Below are 15649 nucleotides of genomic sequence, written 5' to 3' on the forward strand. Positions count from 1 at the left end.
ATAAAATCCCAGCTGGTTCCTGTAGAATTATAAACACGTGAAACTACAATAAATGTCATGTTCAAATTAGCAGCCTTGGAGAAACTCCTGGGTATATCCAGACCTTGAATTTATATTTCATATTGATAAAATTCTAATGGTGTGTATATATATTGTGCATGTTCACAAAAGCCAGTTGAAAATTAATTATGTATTATAGTTAACGTATCTACCTTCTTCTATTAATGAATCATCGTGTTATTTTACTTTTTACCAAAGAGGATGTTGTGGGGTTTCCCTGTAGTTCTTCCCTTATACCTTTTTTTTTTTTTTTTTTAAGTACCCAACGCGGTGCTTGAACTCAGATCAAGAACTGAGCTGAGATCAAGAGCTGGACCCTTGGGGCACCTGGGTGTCTCAGTCGGTTGGGCGTCTGACTTTTGATTTTGGCTTGGGTCGTGGTCTCAGGGTCACGAGATCAGGCCCTTGTCAGCCTCAGCTCTCAGCGGGGAGTCTGCTTGAGATTCTCTCCCTCTGCCTCTCCCTATGCTCACTCACTCTCTCTCAAATAAATAAATCTTAAAAAAAAAAAAAAAAAAGAGTTGGACGCTTAACCAGCTGAGCCACCCAGGCACCCCAACCCTTCTATCTTTTCTTAATAACCATGACTTTGGGGCATGTAAAACTATCTATCCTGAGTGTCTAGTGGAGGATGAGCTTGTTCACCTCCTGAAGGCTGTCATTTTTCTTTGTTAACTTGAGGGTTGGGCCTTCGTGGTTCTTGGTGAACCCAAACACCAAGGAACCGCGCTGGCTGTACTTGTGCGGGCGGAGTGGACTCCAAGCTGGCCAAGTCCGTATTGTTAGAGATTTACTTATTTTACAACATGAAAATGAATCAGTGTCAAAGATTTTAGAGTCATGGAAAGTTAAACCCAGAAAGACCTCAGAGAACCATCCAGCCAACTCTCTGGTTTTAAAAGGGAAGGATTCGAAGCCCAGAGTATTTGCCCACGGTCATCCACCAGGGACAAAACAAGATGAGGATCCAGATGCACTGGCTCCCAGTTCAGTGCTCTGCCTCCTATTTGACGTCATCTCTGTTCAACAAATTTTGGATTTCAGTCTCATTATACTTCAGTATTCTTGTTGATTTATTTTAGGTGTAACTGACAAAGAGTTAATATTTCAAAAGTATTGCCATTGATCATTGTCATTACTTACATATATTAATCACCTCCCAAAGACACCAGCTCCCGTAGGTTAAAGTTGGCATGTTCGATGTGACGATTATTGTCTGATTTGGTTTTATGATTATGACGTATGTTAGTAAGTGCACTAGTTATATCCTTGCTGATGTACTTTTGCTGATCTTTCATAAAGTGAAAGTTTTGTTTTAATGGTATATATCAATCAGGCTATTCAATATTACAAAATCAGTATTCTGTGGAGAATAAAAAAATACAGCACTTGGTTAACTGGAGATTTTTGCTACTCGGACAAAGCAAAACTGTTTGTTACACATACAGATAAAGTAACAAAATAATGTAATCTTCCTGCAAAATGCAGAACACTTTTGTTTCCCAAGCTGATAGCTTGCCTCTCATGTAAGCCAATTTCGTTCGTTTTCAGAGAAGAGGTCTCACGATGTAGACCAAGTTTAATTTCTGAAGCTAAAGAAAATTTTACCAGAGGACCCCTTTTTTTTTTTTTTTTTTGCTGAAGCAACTCTTCAGTAGAGAGGTCACCTCTTTTGAGCACATCTTCACAGTATAGATTTTATCTAGCTGATATTTATGCCTGTGCTTTATAGTCCTACTTTGGGAAATTTTATATTGTTGTGCCTTTTACTCAGTGATATGCTATAACCTAATGCCATCGGAGGCTTCAGCCTATCTGTTCCCTGGTATTTCCTACATTAGTTTAGAAATCCAGATATCAGTCCCTTTCTTCTTTTGTCATTCAGTGGCATGTGCCGAGCATTCACAGCATCCAAGGGTCTAAAGCGCCGCACAGAGCTGAGAAAGACTAGATACTTATCGAAATGTGTGTTCATCTCAGGTGTCGCTTTTCTGTTCTCATTAGTGTGTCCTCACACGGAGATTGAATAGGAAAGTACCAAGGCCAACCCTACGCAAAAGTATTTCTTTAGATCCTTTAGAATGATGACACTGAGCTCTAGCATCTCTTGAGCTCTCATCAGCCGTTACTCTACACTCTTGGCACGTATTAACTCATAACAACCCTATGCAGTAGGTGCTCCTGTTAACCCAATTTACAGGTCAGGAGACTGAGGTATGGAGAGCTTAAATAAGACGCTTACTGGCACATAACAGAGATGATGCAAACTTGGGCAGTCTGGCCGATGAGGGCCATCCCAGATTTGTTCCTCTGGTCTGACAGGTTCATTAATCTTCAGGAGGCTTCCAGTAAGATGCCACTAGGATCTTTTCAAACAGAGAAGCTAGCTGGGAAGAGGGCCTGTGAGATAAATCAGTAGGGGAGGTGGGAGCCCGCGTGTTCTGGGAGAAAAACTGGGGAGTGGGGTGTGCAGGGCGATGGAAAGATGCGGCTGGAAGGAGAGCAAAGTACTGAAAAGGGCACTAAAGCAATTCCAGAAAATGTCCTCCCCTCCAGAGCGATCTGGAAGTTTCCCTGAGGCAGGAAGAATGACAGAGCAGGATAAAAAGCTGAGTGGGTGGTACAGGATGTTCCGTCTGCAGTGATCTATAGGGAGAGCTACCACATAAAGGAAAAAAGCTAACTTTACAAAAGTTAGTGGTAAGTAGGAAACAAAATCAGGTAGGGCCGCAGCCCAGCATAGCAGTGCTTATGGTATAAATGGGCTAAACTCATCCATGAAAAATAAAAGATGTCAAGATGGGACAAAAGGAAAATGTAAATCCTGGCTGCAAACAGTTAGAAACACCAAAAAACAGCAGCGTGGGAGAGTCAAAAGGACCAGGGAAGACGGTAGGACTTCCTCAAGAAGGGCCAGCACTGAATTAAAGGCACAGACCATAAGCAAACAGGAAGATCTCACCAAGAAGGCCCAGTATTCATGAACTTTGTCTCTAACAACGTAATTGGAGGAAAACAAATAGAAATACGATGAAAAACATTGACAAAGCCATCATCACAGGCGCTGACTCAGAAATCAACAAACCTAGCAGAAGGTAAGCAGGGACCCAGAGGGTTGGGATAGCGTAATTAACAAGTTTGAGGTCTATGGGGAGATTGTTCTTTTCAAATGCAAATGAATGACCCTGTGGAATTTGCCACAAAGGAAATTCCTACAAATTCCAAAAAAAAAAACAACAAAAATTGTGTAAGCAACATCCACCGTACACAGTGAGAAGTGAATTACATGGCAAAAAGGCAGGATACAAAAAAAGCTAACCGTAACTTTAAATAACTTTGGTTAATTCAAACATAAAAACAGAGATTACGGATTGTGGACAAAGGTATGGGAAGCCCAGCTGTCTTGGTCCAGCACTTATGGGAGGACAGATAAGAAGGAAAGTCACGGACTTTAGGGCAGCAGGATTGGTAGTAGTGAAAATTAGAGATGCTTAAGTTAAGAGAATAAATACATGATATTTATACATTTATACAATGATAGTATACATACTATACATCCCGTGTGGCAGTTTAAAAGAATAAGATCCGTGTACTGAGTTGAAATCCTCACCAAATTTATTGTTAAAAAAAATAACATCGAATATTTGTGCACAGCGGTACAAATCTATTTCTGTAAGGCCAAGCACGTATAGAAATTTTTGTCATAAACTCAGGAAGTGCAGTGGCCACATTGATCCCTGCATTGAGGGCCTGTGGGGCCAGCGCTGGGGGTCAAGCAGTGTGGCCCTGGAGGTCATTGGGGTCATCTCTACTGTTGGAATTTTTATAATGGGGGTATAACAGGGCTCGTATAATTGTCATTAAATAAATATAAGCGTACTTGTGTCACTGAAAATAAAATGAACGCTACCTGTGGGGTTGCTGAAAATTTTCTCTTTTGTGCATCGTTTGACCTTTTACTGATTTTTCTGCTTTTCTCAACTAGCCACAGCCAAGTAGGCTGCACCATCCAGCCACGCAGTACACTGGACTGACAGAGGACCCAAAGGGATCCGAAACCTAGTCCCTTGGAGGGTTCCTCTGTGGGTAGTTCGCACGCGTCCAGTGTGAGCCGCCGTCCCGCATGAGCCTTGTATGTCTCGCTCTGCTGGCAGGACTTTACCAGGAGGGCTCCTCGCATTCGGGTGCAAACTGGGCCATCTACACCAGCCTGGGGACTAGCATCTTGTCTTTTTGTCCCCATTTGATTTTATGGGATTCGACCTGAGATCTCCAAACAGAACAGTTATGACCTGCAAACAAAAAAAAATTTTTTAATGTGAAATGGCATATCAATATGTACATAATACCCTCAGTTTATTAATACTAAATTAATATTAATTTAAATATCCAGTATTTACTCTCTGGCCCTTGGGAAAACATTTGCCAGCCTCTGATTAAATTATTGCCTTTTTTTTTTTTTAAGATTTTATTTATTATTTGTCAGAGAGAGCACAAGCAGGGGAAGCGGCAGGCAGAGGGAGAAGCAGGCTCCCCGCTGAGCAGGGAGCCCGATGTGGGGCTGGATCCCAGGACCCTGGGATCATGACCTGAGCCAAAGGCAGATGCTTAACCTACTGAGCCACACAGGCGCCCCTAAATTATTGCCTCTTAAAACAGATTCTGAGAAGGTCGGTCAATTAGTCTGTTTGGAAGACACCAAAAAAAATAATAAAGGAATAAAAATTATCTACCAAAAAATAAAATAAAATATATAAATAAAATATTTTAAAAATTAAAAAAAATAAAATAAAGGAAGACACAACAGTCCCATAGGAACTTGGGTCATTATTCACTCAATTTCATTTGTAGCCTGTCTGGCCCGATGGGCTCCCTCCTTCAATCTACAACAGTGTTTATGTCTCCTATCCTTAAAAACTCGAAGTCCCTGTGGGCCACTGCCCCACAGTGCTGCCAGGTCACCGCCCGTGGCCACCCCGCCTCTCAGGGCTTGCTCCTTTCATCTCTTCTTACCTGCCGTTCACTTTTGTCAGTGGGCTTACACAATGCTCTCAAAAGTTAGCTTTTTGGGGCACCTGGGTGGCTCATTTGGTTAAGTGTCCAACTCTTGCTTTCAGCTAAGGTCATGATCTCAGGGTCATGAGATCGGGCTCCGTGCTCAGCATGGAGTCCGCTTGAGATTCTCTCTCCCCCTCCCTCTGCCCCTCCCATTGCGTGCACTTTCTCTGTCTCAAAATAAATAAAATCTTTTTTAAAAAGCTATCTTTTTAGCCTTATTTGGTGATCTATTATATCCATTCCAAACTATAGTTTTGGACACCCCTCTTTCTCAGGCTCTCTGCTTCCTTTGCTTTTTTGACAGAACACCAACTTTTGGCTGATTCTACTGGTTTCTTTTCTCATAAGTGGAAATTCTACCATTTATCAAGATTCTACCATTGTGCCTCTTACCATTCTCTGTTCCAATGTCTTCATTGAACTTTAGAATAGCTTTGAGAGTCCTAAACATGATGCAGACTGTGGAATGCCCTCCCCAGAATTTGCTGGTCCTTAGGTCTGATGTTTATTTTCAGATCTGTCCCGGCATAATGTCCAGCAGGCTCTTGGAAATTTATGTCAAAAAGGCCTAAGGATTTGGGTGGGAGGTGGAGATGTGGGGGTCTTCCATAGTTCCTAATGGTGTAAAGACTGACAAAGTCCTTGGGGAGAGTGGAATAGACCTTTCATGGGCCTTTTGCCTCCCACCCCCCACCACCAAGTCAACTGAGATCCTGATCTACCAGTCAGATCATCGGGCCTGGAATCTGCCTGTTTCAGAATCCCTCAGGGGATTTTTCATTGCACACTAAAAGTTGAGTGTTCCAATGACTCCAGCCCCGGAGTCCATGTTCCTTTTCAACTTCCCAGCACCCCAGTGTAGCAGGACCAGCTAACAAAACTCCAGAACTCCCTGAACACCCACCTGCTTAGAAGGGCAGAGAAGCAGAAGATGGAGCAGGCAGGGCACCTTCCCCTTCATCCTACTGAGTTCAGAGGTGACTAGCTCATTACAGATTGCCCATTCTCTCTCCTAATGTGCTATTGAGAAGCTATGCACCAGCTGTTTTCCTAGTTCTGTGGAACCAAAAGCAATTTAGGTCAATGTGTTCATCACAATTGTCCCACCCCAAAGTAGGAGGCTCAGTGGGGCTTGCTTTAATGAAATTTTACCTTTATTAGCAAGAGAGTTAATGAAACTACCGATAAATTACCTTAGATTCAGGGCATTAAATCTAATAATTTTTCTTAGAAATGGATTTTTTTTTTCCTTTTAGAGATATAAACTAACAATAAAGAAATTCCAGAGTTGTAAGGTTTTAACCCCTTTGGAGGGTCGGGGAACCTGGAGGGAGTGCATCTGGTTGAGTGGACAGCCCCTTTGAGTCTTGCTTTATTTTGCACACGTTCATGTAACAGAACCCTATCACTGTATTAGGTATGTACAGTTCCTTTGCTCATTAATCCTCCATGTGATCAACCCAATTGATTTTTCCAAGTAGACAAAGGCTAAGGATATTCTTATTGATTGCCGCTAAGCTCATTTTAAGTGTATTTTATACTAAAGAGCATTTTGAGACTAAGACAACCCTGCACTTACCCAGTGGGCAAATCTTGGGAATTACTCAGATTGAAATGTACCAGTGTTAAAACAGTTGCCAGATATAGAAAGGTGTGTTTTGTTTTCTTTTAACATTATGTAAAAAGAAATTTAGGCTCTGTTCATCTGGTCATGTTCTTGCAAGACAGGTCATCACTGGGCGTGGACATTCATGCTGTCTTTGGGTTCACACACTTCTCGCCTCAGGTGACCCCAAGTTTATAGAGATGTTTGCCTCATTCCAGCTGATTTTTTGGTCTGAAATTTGTACTGGGCCTCAGCAATTCAGGGCAATTTTCCAGAAGAATAAAAATTTCAGGGGCGCCTGGGTGGCTCAGTCGTTAAGCGTCTGCCTTCGGCTCAGGTCATGATCCCAGGGTCCTGGGATCGAGCCCCGCATCGGGCTCCCTGCTCAGCGGGGAGTCTGCTTCTCCCTCTCCCACGCCCCCTGCTTGTGTTCCCTCTCTCGCTGTGTCTCTCCCTGTCAAAAAAATAAAATCTTTAAAAAAAAAAAAAAGAATGTGTAAGGGGCGCCTGGCTGGCTCAGTTGGTAGAGCACGTGACTCTTGATCTCAGGGTTTTGAGTTGAGCCCCATGTTGGGTGGAGACATTACTTAAAAATAAAATCTTTAAGAAAACAAAAACGAATGTGTAATGTCCTGTTTGTGCTCCCCTGACTATTATGGGTTTTAAACACCTAAGTGGACCACCTCTATGGAGATCTTCTATTTCTTGTTTCTTCCTAGCTTTTGTGTTTTCTTTTATGTTTTTATATTCTGTTCCTACTATGATCTTATAGGTACTCATGAGCCACAGGACTTTTTTAAAAATAGTTTTATTCACGGTGTGCAAAAGTGGAATGTATTTTCATAAGAAATGCAAATTAAAGTTAATGCAAAATTTTTAAATTATCTTTGTCTTCAAAAGTTATTTTTAAATAAGTGTTTAAAGTCATTAATATAAAGAGGCAAAATAAAATTCTAACTATAAGACTTTAATTTTAATTTTTGAAATTTTAATTATTTATTACTTTTTATAAAAAAGACCATTCACAATTTTAGCATCCAGTTGCCATCAGCTGATGTAATGAATCGATGTCATGTGCCATGCATGTTCCATCTAGACCTACATAAATAATCGAAGTTAATAGTCATGCAAATTATTGATATTGCATAACATCAGCCACCATGTAGAACTGTTGGAAAACCATGGCAATTCATGGAAAGTTCTGAAACTGCCCATTGGAACACAGAAGGGCCAGAAAGGGGAAGCTCAGTGTTTTGGGAGATGACCATTGGCTTTGCCAAGAATGTATTGCATTCTTGTTATCTGGGAGGAAGGATTTGACAAGCTAGTGAATTTGTCTTTTTCCCAAGCAAATCCTCCTTACCTCCAAAGCAGTGTCTGAGAAGTGGCTTTCAGTTGTGGGGTCACAGGTAACCCAACTCTTAAGAGCAAGCACGGAGGCAGCCTGAGGCAATGCCCAGGGATGCTGAGTGTGGGCGCAGCTGAGCAGCACCACATGCAGGGGGAAGGCCTCCTGCAGTCCGGGCCCTGGGGAAGCACCATGGCCCCAGGCAGGGCCCAAGGGAGACTGCACGCAATGATCTGCACGTTTGCAGCTGAGTTGAGTTCATGAGGGTGTTGGGCACAGGTAGACCAAAGGATGACTGAGGGCCTATTATCAGTGAGGAAAAAAAGGGGAGAGATACATCAAAATAAGTTGGCAGAATTAAAAGTCAAGTGGTTTGTGAGGTCTTCTGAAATTAGGAGATGCATTTTTTTTTTCCTGGATGAGAGAAACTTTGGGGATAGCCAGGGACAGAAGGGAGAAGCTAGAACGCTGAAAAGCTTTGGTGGAATCGCCTAATTTGGGAGAAGAGTAAGAGGACCCTTCCCATCTGATATGTGTCCTCCTAAATTCATATGTTGAAATCCTAACCCACAAGGTGGTAGTGTTGGAGGTATGGCCTTTGAGGGGAGGGGGGATAAATGGGATTAAGGCCCTTATAAGTGGGACCCCCAGAGGGAGCCCTGCCCACTCAGGCCATGTGAGGGCACAGCAGTAAGGCAGTCCTCATCTGTACTCAGCCATCAGAAAGCATGAAATCTTGCCATTTGCAATGACGTGGATGGAACTAGAGAGTATTACGCTAAGTGAAATAAGCCAGTCAGAGAAAAATACCATATGATTTTACTCATATGTGGAATTTAAGAAACAAAACATGAACATAAGGGAAGGGAAAGAAAAATAAGATGAAAACAGAGGGAAGCAAACCATAAGAGACGCTGAACTCCAGGAAACAAACTGAGGGTTGCTGGACGGGAAGGGGGTGGAGGGATGGGGTAACTGGGTGATGGGCATTAAGGAAGCACTCGACGTCATGAGCACTGGGTGTTACATGCAACTGATGAATCACTAAATTCTACCCCTCAAACTAATAATACAGTTCATGTTAACTAAATTGAATTTAAATAAAATTTTTTTTAAAAATCTGACGGTGCCATGATCTGGGACTTCCCAGCCTCCAGAACTTCAAGAAATAAATGTTGCTTATAAGACATCTCCCCTACACCAGCCTCCAAAGAAGCTGAGACCAGGTGCTGACAACATATCTGTGGGATGAGGGTCAGATAGGAAGCACTAACTGGTCAGTGCTTTTGCTTTTTCTTTTTTTTTAGAAAGCGAGACAGACTGGGTCGGGGAAGGGAAGCAGAGTAGGGGGAAGAGAGAGAATCTTAAGCAGGCTTCACACAAAGCACAGGACCAGATGTGGGGCTTGATCTCACGACCCTGTGCTCATGACTCCGAGATCATGACCTGAGCCGAAATCCAGAGTCAGACGCTTAACCAATTGGGCCAACCCTGGTGCCCCCCTTAACTCTTTTTCTTAAAAGAGTACCAGCTTAGTGAATGTTTCTCCTTTCTTTTACTCATTGTTTCCATTCAAGGGGGGGGGGGGTCCCGCTGGTAATTGCTGGAGGTGCTAAAACATCATTTGGAAAAGCAGCCAGGTGGGGCAATGGTATTGGCCAACACTCCTCTCTTGGGGTTTGTACTTTGATGAGCCACTTGAATGGAGGAGGTATGAGCCTGGTCTCGTTATGTCACATAGCTTGAAAGCCCAGAACTCAGGGTGAGTTGATTCAGCAGCTTAGCAAGGTCAACAGGCCCAGGCTCTTCCCATCTCTATGCTCTGCCATCCTTCCATGGACATCATCCTCAGGCTGGTACCCAGCTTGCTGCAGCAGCTAGAGGTGTTACCCATCAACGCAATCATGTCCAAGGGAAGAAGAATGTCCTAGAACCAATGGAAGCAGATGGCCTCCACAGACTACTCTTCATATCCTCCTGGCCAACATTGGGTCACATGCCCACTCCAAAATCATCCTTGGCAACAAGGAAGGATTACCTCTAGGTCAACAGCACCCACCCAGGAAAGGTCTACTTCCTTAGGTCCATGGCTAGGGGTAGTTGCTGGAAGGAAACCTAGGTCAACTAGGAAGAAAACAGGGAGTGGATGCTGGCTCAGGGCATCTATGCCCCAGGGCTGCTGTAACAAAATACCATAAACTAGGTGGCTAGAAATAACAGAAATGCATTCTCTCGTGGTTCTGGATGCCACAAGTCCGAAATGAAGGTGTTAGCAGGTCCATACTCCCTCTACAGGCTCTAGGAGAGGATCCTTCCTTGCCTCTTCTAGCTTCTGGTGACTGCCAGCCACTCTTAGGTTCCTTGGCTCATGGCAGCGCAGCTCCAACCTCAGCCTCATCGTCACATGGCCATCTTCCCTCCAAGGGAATGTCTGCATCCAAATTTCCTTCCTCTTCTAAGGACGCCAGTCCTGTTGGATTTGGGGCCCTCCCTAATCCAGTATGACGTCATCTTGATGACATCTGCAAAGATCTTATTTCTTAGTAAGGTCACTCACATTCATAGGTTCTCAGAGGACATGGATTTGGGGAGACACTATTCAAACCGGTACGTGTGGTAGCCAGCCGTGTCCACCACCGAAAGACCTATCCTGTGTCAAGGGGCTCTGTGACCCATAATGCATGCTTCAGAAACGACTCCTCTAGAGTGGATCTGTTTAGCTGCAAGTGTGGTCCTCAGAGGGGCCTATGGAAGCCCAGTCACCAGCAGGCCTCCTTCACTGGTTCGACCTCCAAAATAATTCTTCATCTGCACATCTTCCCCTCTCTCCTAGCGCTTTAGTCCGATCCAAGGTGACCTCAATCTGGAAACGGTGCCTCCTAACTAGCCCTCTGCTTCCTCTCTTCCCAGTATCCAACCCGTTTTCCACCTCTCAGCCTGAGACAGTCTTTCAAATTTAAGTTGGATTACACCTCTCCTCTAATGATTTTTCTAGAACTGGGCTGTCCAATATGATAGCTACTAGCCATATATGGCTATTTAAATTCAAATTAGTTAAAAATGAATAAAATTTAAATTCGATTCCTCAGTAGCACCAGCCGTGTTCCCAGTGCTCATTGGCCATGTTTGGCTAGTGGCTCCCACATTGGGCAGTACAGATACAGAGCAGATTCCAGTCGATTTGGTCTGGGCTGCTCTAGAAGATGCAGTAGCTGCTCCCTCAAAAGAACAAGTGAGGGGCGCCTGGGTGGCCCAGTCGGTTGAATGTCCAAATCTTGGTTTCAGATCAGATCTTGATCGGGGGGTTGTGAGCCTCTTGACCCGCATCAGACTCTGCGCTCAGTGGGGAGTCTGAGATTCTCTCTCTCTCCTGCTCCGTCTGCCCCTCCCCCGGCTCATGCACGTGCTCTCGCTCTCTCAAATAAATAAATCTTAAAAAAAAAAAAGAACAAGTGATGCCCAGAGTACCTGACTAAGCAAACATTATTGTTCTCCAAGAGCTTTTGGCTTTAAAGCAGTATGGCAGCCTAAACTAGCCCCCTGGAAACGTGTGCAGAGGAAAAGGTGTGGGGGACACGGGGAGACTGGATCCCAGGCACAGCCCTCTGGCCTTGATCTCATGCATGTCCCAGACAAAGCAGAGAAGCCAACCAAGAACTTGCCCGGGGCCAGGAGAGCAGACCTAGAGGATGGTAGAGGATGGAAGCACTTTGGAGCTGTGGGAAACCCCAGAACCCAGACAGGACTCTGGAGACACCCCCCCTTGAAGTTGCTGGGCTCGGGCTCAGAGCTGATGTCACCCCGACTGCTGGTGCACGGGGTGTGGGGCCTGAGTTTCCCTTTTGCAGACCTGGAGCTGGAGTCCAGACGTGCTCAGAATTGGGGGACCGTGTGTCTCGGTTTCCCCGGACAGTCCCAGTTTATGTCTGTTGTCTCAGAATAATTATTGACGGGACCATCTTTCACTTTCAAAAGGGCCTCCCAGTTTGGGCAATAAGGTCACATACTTAAGTACCTCATATTCTAAGTTCAGAAAAGCACCAGAAGGACCGGCTGCCTCCTCACAGTGCTCGGGGAGGTGCCAGTTCCATAAGCCATCATCAATGTAGGAGAGACACAGGCTGAGGGGGGTGGAGAGGGTGCTTTACCTCCCCAAAGCCAAGGCTGAGGGTCCATACAAGGAAGGCAGTCTGGCATTTTGTTCACAGTTAGATGCCTTACTTAGCCCGTGGAGTGTCGATTTTTCACCTAAGGGCAGAAGAGAAGAAAACCAAGAAACAATGGTGCCATAAAGGACACCCCCCCCCAACCTGGGAGAGCCAGGCCGCCCTATCTTGAGTTCCTGGTTCCAAAGAGTGAAGGCAGATGGGTTCTGCGTGTGCCTGCAGGCCTGAGAGCTGGTTCCAGAGGTAGATGAGACTGTGTTCTACCTTCTTCCTAGAATTTTTTATCTTGGGGACAAAGAGGTATGCACAGAAGAGGAAAGCATACAGCCAGCAGTAAAATGTAGCCATTCCTGCGAGAGACCCCTCCTCCCCCAGGGCCCAGAAAGCAAGTCCCATTGACAGCAGGACTCATCGTAGCCAACACTCATTCGTAGCCTGTGCACAGAGAAAAAGCTAGCACAGCAAGGGCTGTGGGACCGCACCCCGCCCGGCCACGCAAGGAGGCAGAGTTGTCTTTGTCTCCCTCCTCGCTCCCCGATGCCACAACCAACCCCAGCCCCAGATGAGGAAAGGAAAACGTCAAAAGAGACCCTGCACGCTCTCTGCTACACACACACACACACACACACACACACACACACACACACACGCTTGGCCAGCGCTGAAGTTCAGGGCACAAAATAGACACGAGACTGTGGTTTCTAAATGAACAGGACTAAGCCTTAAGAACTGAACCGAAGCTGTTCAATGAACCGCAAGTGACTAAGAAGCTCTCATATGAGCTGAGACCTGCTGTTGTCAAGACAGTCACCACCCTAGCAGGAGTGAGGGCTTGGGTCCAGGGTAACTGGGGATGATTATTAGGAAAGATCCCCAAACACTGCAACCCAATAAGCTTGTCACAATCAAAACAAAAGGGATGCGCTATTTCCTTCTTGCTCATCCGCATAGCTGCCCAGAGATCCACACCCAGCACCCTGTCGTTGGACCACCTCCTGGCATCTTCAGCTGCCTGCGATCCCTGGGGCCCGGACTCCATCCTCTCTCTGCCATAGAGACTACGTATGGGGAGACCCCCAAAGCAAACTAGCTGCTTGGACAAGATAATCTGAAAAATCTTCTGAACAACCGTGTAGTCGTAAGCTGCTGCTTGGGACACTAGGGACTTGTCAGCTACCTTCTTATTCACATTGAGGGGACCTGAGCCCAGAGAGGGGAAGGCCCTTGCTCCCATGGTCACTCAGTGGATGACCAAGAGCTTGAACCTTAATCTCAGACTGGCGGGGTATGGATGTCTGCTCCCCAACTGAATTGTACAACTTAGGCTGCTGAGTTGACTTCTCTAATGGTTTATTTTCCGAACTGTAAGATGGAAATTATGCTCGAAAGCTTACCATAAGGAAGAAGGCGCACGATGTCTGTAAGCGCCTAGCAGAGTACCTGGTATGTAGTAAGCCCTTCTACACAACGTCAGCTCTCCCTGTTTCCCGGGCTCCTCCCGTCTCATAAAGTCAAACCAATTGCTAACGAGCAGGTCCAAAAGTAAAGTCGAAAACCTCTGAAGTCCCACTTTTTCTCAAATTACAGCAAGTCCCTTAGCCCAAGGTGAAGTACCGGACCCGCGTGGCTAGAGGTGGGGCGTCAAAGGCCTGCCGCATCTGGTTGTGCAGCCAGCCGAAAACGCGGAGTCTGTTCAAGCACTTTGGCTTCCGCTCCAAGATGATCTGCATGACATTTGGGTCAATCAATTTAGAGATAATGATTCTTGCCGCAGCGCTGTGCGTGTCCAATCACAAGAAATAGGGGTCCCCAATTGATTTTTGTGGACTGGTTTCATTTTCTCAGAAAGCTTTTCAGGTCAAACATTGGCCAGAGCTAGGGTGCTGATAGGAGGTGGCATGTTTCCATCTACTTTTGCCCAGAAATGTCTGGCTATCATTGTGCTCTGTTGAATAAAATTGAAATCATCAAAGCCCTTTGAGGCATTGCAAGGACATTTTTCAAGCAGGACTTTTAATCGGGGATGGGGGGTGGGGTGGGGAAGGACACAGAGCATCTGTGGAGACACACACACATACACACACTCACACACACATTTTTTTTTTTTTTTGTCTTTTCCGGAGGAAATTTCTCACAGCAACACAGTGAGATTCTGGAACCTGGCTGGGGGGGCTCCCTTCCTGTGCTGGGTTTCCCAGCTCAATGTGTGGACTTCATTTACAGCAATCCTTAAAAGTAAAGTATAAGGAAGCCTAAACGAATAGTTAATTAAAAATAGGCAAATGGCCTTATTTCTTTCCTAAACTGGTTGATGTATGTCCTGTTGTGGGTTTTTTGAGAACACAAAACTATTAATTTATGGGTGCAAAGAACAGTGAATTAATCCTAAAGAGCCCTGCAGCCTTTGAAGACCTGAATCATATGTTGAGCTCGTTTAAAACTTGCATAGGAAATTAAGGTAGAATAAAGCCCTTTAATTTGAAAAGTGCATCTATAGTTGCCATCCCTAGGATATCTGCAGGGTCATTATTCAGAAAGGTTAAGGAGGACTTTATTTTTTTATATTCACTATGTATTTCTCAGTCCCAGCTCACCATGGTGCATTTCAACTTATAAAGAGAAGGAGATAACAAAGGGGGGAGGGGAGCTTTCTATTCGCTTTCCACTTAATTTCCTTGCCGCCACGCCAGTCCCAGCTTAATGAATGTAATTGCTACCTTTGATGAAAATACTATTATCAAGATCACACATTACATTGGAAAACAGTTTTTCTTTAAACACAGCTACTGCAGTCTCTAATTATGCATGTAACAAGTGTCTCCCGAACAAAAGAGCATGTTGTCTACAATTGCTAGGAATTGGAGCAAGGCAAATTCGAACAAAGGACAGATTAGATTTGCTCCCGCTCCACAAAGCCCATCCCTCTGATTAATTTCCTGCAAAAACTAAAACAATTCTCTTAAAAGGAGCTCACCCTTCTCCAGAATGATCCATATGCCATTTGGGTCTTTCTATAGGGTGATAATGGCCCCTGATTTGAACTCGTGTTAGAAAATAAGAAAGGGCTTTTATGAACTTCCTCTTTCATATGCAAATGAGAAGCACGAGATCTTGAGGGATAATGAGCCCCCCAAAAAGTGACTTTTCAGTGGCTATGAAAGAGCTCCCTGGTAGGGGAAAGTCTGCATGGAGCATGTTCAACCCAATTATTTTAATAGTTTCAAGAAATGAGGCATCTTGGAGAAAATATATCCCATGCCTATTGAGACTGGGTGACAACAGCTTTTCTGGGGTCACCTTTCCTAAAAGACAGACTGTTTCTTGACTTACACATAGACTTTTCAAAATGAATTCATGATTAAACATAAAGCACACCTACCAGTTTAGGAGACCCCGGGTTTCTATTTGTAC

This window comes from Phoca vitulina, unplaced genomic scaffold (genome assembly GCF_004348235.1).
Source record: "Phoca vitulina isolate PV1807 unplaced genomic scaffold, GSC_HSeal_1.0 scaffold28, whole genome shotgun sequence".
Lineage (NCBI taxonomy): Eukaryota > Metazoa > Chordata > Mammalia > Carnivora > Phocidae > Phoca > Phoca vitulina.